The 8,692-nt window shown below is 41.6% G+C and overlaps 1 long non-coding RNA gene across 2 annotated transcripts in view; it reads left to right on the forward strand.

The window, feature by feature from the left end:
• LOC124308878 (uncharacterized) overlaps positions 1 to 2,087 on the forward strand; it is a 54,767-nt gene extending 52,680 nt beyond the window's left edge. For both annotated transcript variants that reach the window (XR_006909130.1, XR_006909131.1), the window contains one exon: positions 1,536 to 2,087. This is a non-coding gene — a long non-coding RNA (uncharacterized LOC124308878). The remainder of the gene's footprint in view (positions 1 to 1,535) is intronic.
• Positions 2,088 to 8,692: the final 6,605 nt, after the last annotated feature.

Consider the following 8,692-nt stretch of genomic DNA (forward strand, 5'->3'; position numbering starts at 1 on the left):
CGCGGATTTCGCAGCTGTAACGGGATCTGAAAGAGCGTAGGTTCCAGGCAGGCAGAGTTACACTTGGGAATAATGAATCTGGGAATGGTAATTTTTTACACCAGACAGTTATGTTGGCAACGCAGAGAAATCTAAGGCGCCATAGTCGGCCGAGCGCGAAACAAACTCAATCTCAGTAACCATAAAATAACCCATGACCGTCGAATCTAACCTTCGAATTCCGCGGGGATAATTTACTTGTTGGATTGACACGTATTCTAAGGTTAGATTCGACGTTCATGGGTTATTTTATGGTTATTGAGATTGAGTTTGTGTCGCGTTCGGCCGACTATGGAGCTGTAAGTTTCTCTGTGTTGCCAACATAACTGTCTAGTGTAAAAAATTAGCCGTCTCATATTCATTGTCCCCAAGTGTACGAAACCCCTTTTCACAGGTACCTAGAAGACGCGGTGCTCTACTTGGAGAGCAAACCTTGACGAAATTAAAATTCATCGAGTGCCAACGTGCAGCAAGCCTACCGAGGGTGCGTTTCTAGTTGAGGTCCAGGGCGCAGGACTCTCCGTCTCTTTATATTTGTCCTTATATTTTTCTACCTCTCTCTCTCTCTTTCTAAGGAATTAAAATTCATGACGAAATTATCACTTTAGGCATCTCGCTTCGTTACGTTCCGTTCTCTATATACAATTTAGGTATCTACTTATACTATAAAGGTAAAAAAACAATGGAACACTTGGTCGTCGGGGTGTTCGGAGAGAACGATGCAGACGACAATTTAGTGTAATGAATCGTTTGAATAATCTTAGTTGACAAGTTCGGTAGAATTTCGGTGAAGCCTCACGGTCTGTTTAAACTAGATTCAATTTCGTATCGTGATTAGAGATTTGCAAATTTGTTATTTTAGGGAGTTAAAAATTTAGAAAGATTATAAATATTTGGACGACCAAGAATTCCAAGCTAAGAGTGAGAAATATTTTTGACGTTGGAGAAACGATGGAGAGTAAAATTCTTGACAGCGAATTCGTAATTTTAAAAATGGTAGATCAGATATTTGATTTCATTCACCGAGTGATATAGAATCGGAAAAAGCTCAGCGAATTAGACTAATCAAATTTCAACTCTGTTTCAGAATTAGGATTATATTTTTTTATCAATAAATTTCTTATCTATATGCTGAAAACTATTAGAAGAAAATCGAACAATTTTGGTTTCCCTTGATAATACAAATCCTTGTATCGTTGAATTTTTTTTCCTTTGTGTTTAGATTCTATTGCGAATTCGTGATTTTGTGCTTACATAATTTTACTGTGATATTCTACATATAGAATTGAGATTAAATATTTCAATTTCTTTTTACATTTTCACGATGAAATGAATGGATCAATTTTTTCCCTGGTAAATGGTCAGAGATACTTGAGCTCAAGTAGCTGTTGCACGCTTGTTTATCAAGCCAAGCTCGATCTGAGCGTAAATTAGAATTAGTGTAAACGGTGCCGTTCAGATATTCAATTATTAACTATGCTGCTTCTTGTTTACAGAGGCCACACCAACTCGGCAGGCTCAGCCCGCGGAGTTACTAATAAAATTAACACTTCCCCGGTGGAAATCAGCCATCAAACCCAACCAAAGTTCAACGTTTCACTCTTCTTTGACTCTGGCCCAGGCAAGCAAGGTCAAGACGACAATTGCAACTCCAAAGGCTTTGTGAATCCAGAATGGAAAGAAACTTAAATTAAAGTGGTTTTAGTAGTGCAGTTTAATGATGTGGTGAATTTTGATAAATACCATCAGTTGTCATAGTAATAAGAGAACATTAGCAATAATAGTATGTAATGATTTTTTTGTACAACAAGTTTTACGAATAGCAAGACTAATTGATATGAAATTAATAGAAAATAAAACCTAAGATAAGTGTATTTATTATTAAAGTACCTATTGATAAATTGTAAATGCAAAACTTATAACTTCCCTTTATTGCATTTCTCCAACGCTTATGATATAGTTATTACATAGTTATTCATAGTAAAGATACATGGTACATTATATTAATAGAAAATGCTAAACGATAACTTTTTCACTTTTGTAAGAAGAATAAATCACGATGCTGACACTAGTAGAATTGACTCGTTTTTATATTTTTTATTCGAGTAAAACCGTAACCTTCAAAGTTTATGCTGAGCATTCTCCGAATCTAGTCAATCTAATAAATAAAAATAAACTGGCTATCAGCAACGTTGACAGTCTTCGCCTAAGTTGTTGTTGGTAAAAATTATTTACGTAAATCGCTGTATATGAAGTTAAGAAAGAAGGGCTGACACGATCCTTGGTCGAAACTGTGCCGAAGAAGATTTGCTGTTTCTGCATCAGTGTCTGCGAGGTGGTCCAGGATACAATGTTTGTCCTGTCGGTTTCAGCAGTTTTTCGAACACCTTTTTGTCAGGAGAGAGCCAAAGTAGTGTGCGTGTGTCACCGAGCCCCCTTTTCGCCCTTTTTTTCTTCTTCACAACGCGTGTATTTCGAACGTGCCAAGTGCGTATCAGCCCTAAATAAATCATGGAGTAGACAGCCCGTTCTTGAGAAGGTGTCCCTGATCCGGCGGTCATCCCGTCAACGGTGACGTGTTGCACTTGGAGTAGAGGATTACCGAGATTTAGGGATTTTGTAATAATAGAGGAAAGAACGAGCGCTAGAGGACAAGAGGGAAAATAAAAACACGCGACGGCACACGCGGGTTGCTCGAGAAACATGCGATAAAAGAATATTCACAGTATGATTTTTGTGCTGGGTTATATATGCACGGGAATTTGAGAAAAACATAAATACGGAAACGGTTGTGGGTTGATGGAGAGCAAACGAACATTGTCGTACTGTTTAACGTATCTGATCGATGGTCGGACTTGGAACTTGAAAAATGTAGATTTTGTTTATGTCTTGCATGAGTAGTAACAGTATGAACGGAAATAATTTGTCAATCATTTGACGAGAAATTTGAACATTTAATCTAGAGGAATTCAAGTTATCTTGCAAGTTTGGTGATCCATAAAACTGATTGGGTATTGAAAACTGAAAGTAGAAACTGAGTTGTTCTGCTAGACATTTTTTTATTTCCTAGGTCTGAAGAAGTTGAAAAATACTATTTCGGAAATTCGATTTCATAATCAGAAATTTATTTTCATTCGCAATCGCTATTTTCGAAAGCAATCGTGCATGCTTGCTTGCTTTGGAGTCCATGTGGTCGCTTGCTCATACGCAACTTAAACTTAGCACTAAGAAAATCGGAGGAATTTCAGCGAAAATTACTCCTGGTATCAGGAGCGCAGAAAAACCGAAGAGCTCTTCCAAAACAGGGGCACATTGATTGACTGCATGTGATGTCGACGCTGTGTGACTGAAGGCATGCCTGCTTGATTCAGAGGGCATGTGATCACTAGAATCATTATGCATCATATCATATCATCATACATCATACATCATCATACCTAGTATTACAGTTCGAAAACAAAGTTTGAATTTTCGGATGTTCGAAAAGTGACGTCACCAATCTAAAATCGGCTAGCCGAGTTCCTCAGTCTGGTAACAACCACGCAGTAGAGCGGACGGTTGAGAGTCGCGCTCCGCAAACTTCGAGTACCGGGTTCTCAACCTCCCGGATCCCGCGCTTCGGGTCCGCTACGCGGTGAAACTCGACTTCCAGGATAAGCGCTCCGTGGTTCCTGGTTCACGTTTACAATAAATTATTTCAATTCGTTTTCGCGCAACCCCAAATTCGGTAGCTGTCAGTCCGCTAATAAAATTTCTCGACTTCCAGGATAAGCGCTCCGTGGTTCCTGGTTCACGTTTACAATAAATTATTTCAATTCGTTTTTCGCGCACGCCCAAATTCAGTAGCTGTCGGTGCGCTAATAAAATTTCTCGACTTCCAGGATAACCGCTCCGTGGTTCCTGGTTCACGTTTACAATAAATTATTTCAATTCGTTTTCGCGCAACCCCAAATTCGGTAGCTGTCAGTCCGCTAATAAAATTTCTCGACTTCCAGGATAAGCGCTCCGTGGTTCCTGGTTCACGTTTACAATAAATTATTTCAATTCGTTTTTCGCGCGAGCCCAAATTCGGTAGCTGTCAGTCCGCTAATAAAATTTCTCGACTTCCAGGATAAGCGCTCCGTGGTTCCTGGTTCACGTTTACAATAAATTATTTCAATTCGTTTTTCGCGCACGCCCAAATTCAGTAGCTGTCGGTGCGCTAATAAAATTTCTCGACTTCCAGGATAACCGCTCCGTGGTTCCTGGTTCACGTTTACAATAAATTATTTCAATTCGTTTTCGCGCAACCCCAAATTCGGTAGCTGTCAGTCCGCTAATAAAATTTCTCGACTTCCAGAATAAGCGCTCCGTGGTTCCTGGTTCACGTTTACAATAAATTATTTCAATTCGTTTTTCGCGCACGCCCAAATTCAGTAGCTGTCGGTGCGCTAATAAAATTTCTCGACTTCCAGGATAACCGCTCCGTGGTTCCTGGTTCACGTTTACAATAAATTATTTCAATTCGTTTTTCGCGCGAGCCCAAATTCGGTAGCTGTCAGTCCGCTAATAAAATTTCTCGACTTCCAGGATAACCGCTCCGTGGTTCCTGGTTCACGTTTACAATAAATTATTTCAATTCGTTTTTCGCGCACGCCCAAATTCAGTAGCTGTCGGTGCGCTAATAAAATTTCTCGACTTCCAGGATAACCGCTCCGTGGTTCCTGGTTCACGTTTACAATAAATTATTTCAATTCGTTTTTCGCGCAACCCCAAATTCGGTGGCTGTCAGTCCGCTAATAAAATTTCTCGACTTCCAGGATAAGCGCTCCGTGGTTCCTGGTTCACGTTTACAATAAATTATTTCAATTCGTTTTTCGCGCAAGCCCAAATTCGGTAGCTGTCAGTCCGCTAGTAAAATTTCTCGACTTCCAGGATAAGCGCTCCGTGGTTCCTGCTTCACGTTTACAATAAATTATTTCAATTGGTTTTTCGCGCAAGCTGAAATTCAGTAGCTGTCGGTGCGCTAATAAAATTTCTCGACTTCCAGGATAAGCGCTCCGTGGTTCCTGGTTCATGTTTACAATAAATTATTTCAATTCGTTTTTCGCGAACGCCCATATTCAGTAGCTGTCAGTCCGCTAATAAAATTTCTCGACTTCCAGGACAAGCGCTCTGTGGTTCCTGGTTCACGTTTACAATAAATTATTTCAATTCGTTTTTCGCGCAACCCCAAATTCGGTAGCTGTCAGTCCGCTAATAAAATTTCTCGACTTCCAGGATAAGCGCTCCGTGGTTCCTGGTTCACGTTTACAATAAATTATTTCAATTCGTTTTTCGCGAACGCCCATATTCAGTAGCTGTCAGTCCGCTAATAAAATTTCTCGACTTCCAGGACAAGCGCTCTGTGGTTCCTGGTTCACGTTTACAATAAATTATTTCAATTCGTTTTTCGCGCAACCCCAAATTCGGTAGCTGTCAGTCCGCTAATAAAATTTCTCGACTTCCAGGATAAGCGCTCCGTGGTTCCTGGTTCACGTTTACAATAAATTATTTCAATTCGTTTTTCGCGCAAGCTGAAATTCGGTAGCTGTCAGTCCGCTAATGAAATTTCTCGACTTCCAGGATAAGCGCTCCGTGGTTCCTGGTTCACGTTTACAATAAATTATTTCAATTGGTTTTTCGCGCAAGCTGAAATTCAGTAGCTGTCGGTGCGCTAATAAAATTTCTCGACTTCCAGGATAAGCGCTCCGTGGTTCCTGGTTCATGTTTACAATAAATTATTTCAATTCGTTTTTCGCGCAACCCAAAATTCGGTAGCTGTCAGTCCGCTAATAAAATTTCTCGACTTCCAGGATAAGCGCTCCGTGGTTCCTGGTTCACGTTTACAATAAATTATTTCAATTCGTTTTTCGCGCAACCCCAAATTCGGTAGCTGTCAGTACGCTAATAAAATTTCTATAACTTTACAATCTTCTCATAATCTTTCTGGTAGATAATATCTATAAAAAAAGTATATCAAACGTTACACATTATTTTTGATTTGTTCTCATGCTGAAAATATTTATTAGTATACGAGGTATAACTCGCGGTGGTTGGCGTTGGTCGGAGTTGGACGAGGAGGAGGACGAGGAGGACGAGGATTTGTGCTGGGTGAGTAAAACACTTTTATAATATTTGATGGCAATTGTGATTATATTTCATCTGAAATATCACAAACTTGTCACGTTTACAATAAATTATTTCAATTCATTTCTCGTGCAAGCACATATTCAGTAGCTATGAATAATCTTATACAATTTATTATATTATTAATTAATTAATTAATATTCTTATAATATTTGATGGCAATTGTAATTATATTTCATCTGAAATATTACAAACTTGTCACGTTTACAATAAATTATTTCAATTCATTTTTCGTGCAAGCACAAATTCAGTAACCATGAATAATCTTATACAATTTATTACATTATTAATTAATTGATTGATTACATTAATCCTTACACAATATTTTTGATATGTTCCTATACTAAAAATATTCATTACTATTTCAGGTATTACCCCAGGTGGTCGGAGCTGGACGAGGAGGAGGACCAGGTGGAGGACGAGGTGGACGAGGAGCAGGCGGGGTGGGTCGTGGGAGAGGACCTCTCCTCTCCTCAGAGGAGGGGAGGGGGAGGGGCTGGGAAGGGGGAAGGGAAGGGAAGGGAAGGGAAGGGATGGGAAGGGGTGGGGAGGGGGAGGGGGAGGGGTGGGTGGGAGGGGGTGGGGGAGGGGGAGGGGTCGGGGAGGGGGGAGGGCGGGGGGGGAGGGAGGGAGGGAGGGAGGGAGGGAAGGAGGGTGGGAGGGAGGGAGGGAGGGAGGGAGGGCGGGCGGGCGTGTAGGGGGGCGGTACTGCTCTATTAACTCTAATGGGCTTGCATCGACATTCGTCCTCCACTCTCTCCCTCCCGCCCACCCTCCCGCCCTCCCTCCCTCCCTCCCTCCCACCCTCCTTCCCTCCCTCCCTCCCTCCCTCCCTCCCTCCCCCTCCCCCCCACCCCCACCCCCTCCCCCACCCCCTCCCCCTCACCTTCCCCTTCCCGTCCCACACCCCGCCCACCTCTCCCCCTTCCCTTCCCTTCCCCCTCCCCGCCCACCTCTCCCCCTCCCCTTCCCTTCCCATCCCCCTTCCCTGCCCCTCTCCCTCCCCTCCTCTGAGGAGAGGAGAGGTCCTCTCCCACGACCCACCCCGCCTGCTCCTCGTCCACCTCGTCCTCCTCCTGGTCCACCTGGTCCTCCTCCTCGTCCAGCTCCGACCACCTGGGGTAATACCTGGAATAGTAATGAATATTTTTAGTATAGGAACATATCGAAAATATTGTGTAAGGATTCATGTAATTAATCAATTAATTAATAATGTAATAAATTGTATAAGATTATTCATAGCTACTGAATATGTGCTTGCACGAAAAATGAATTGAAATAATTTATTGTAAACGTGACAAGTTTGTAATATTTCAGATGAAATATAATTACAATCGCCATCAAATATTATAAAAGTGTTTTACTCACCCAGCACAAATCCTCGTCCTCCTCGTCCTCCTCCTCGTCCAACTCCGACCACCGCCAACCACCGCGAGTTATACCTCGAATACTAATAAATATTTTCAGCATGAGAACAAATCAAAAATAATGTGTAACGTTTGATATAATTTTTTTATCGATATTATCTACCAGAAAGATTATGAGAAGATTGTAAAGTTATAGAAATTTTATTAGCGTACTGACAGCTACCGAATTTGGAGTTGCGCGAAAAACGAATTGAAATAATTTATTGTAAACGTGAACCAGGAACCACGGAGCGCTTATCCTGGAAGTCGAGAAATTTTATTAGCGGACTGACAGCTACCGAATTTGGGGTTGCGCGAAAACGAATTGAAATAATTTATTGTAAACGTGAACCAGGAACCACGGAGCGCTTATCCTGGAAGTCGAGAAATTTTATTAGCGGACTGACAGCTACCGAATTTGGGGTTGCGCGAAAAACGAATTGAAATAATTTATTGTAAACGTGAACCAGGAACCACGGAGCGGTTATCCTGGAAGTCGAGAAATTTTATCAGCGGACTGACAGCTACCGAATTTGGGGTTGCGCGAAAAACGAATTGAAATAATTTATTGTAAACGTGAACCAGGAACCACGGAGCGGTTATCCTGGAAGTCGAGAAATTTTACTAGCGGACTGACAGCTACCGAATTTGGGCTTGCGCGAAAAACGAATTGAAATAATTTATTGTAAACGTGAACCAGGAACCACGGAGCGCTTATCCTGGAAGTCGAGAAATTTTATTAGCGGACTGACAGCTACCGAATTTGGGGTTGCGCGAAAACGAATTGAAATAATTTATTGTAAACGTGAACCAGGAACCACGGAGCGCTTATCCTGGAAGTCGAGAAATTTTATTAGCGGACTGACAGCTACCGAATTTGGGGTTGCGCGAAAAACGAATTGAAATAATTTATTGTAAACGTGAACCAGGAACCACGGAGCGGTTATCCTGGAAGTCGAGAAATTTTATTAGCGCACCGACAGCTACTGAATTTGGGCGTGCGCGAAAAACGAATTGAAATAATTTATTGTAAACGTGAACCAGGAACCACGGAGCGGTTATCCTGGAAGTCGAGAAAT

This window comes from Neodiprion virginianus, chromosome 7, assembly GCF_021901495.1.
Source record: "Neodiprion virginianus isolate iyNeoVirg1 chromosome 7, iyNeoVirg1.1, whole genome shotgun sequence".
NCBI lineage: Eukaryota > Metazoa > Arthropoda > Insecta > Hymenoptera > Diprionidae > Neodiprion > Neodiprion virginianus.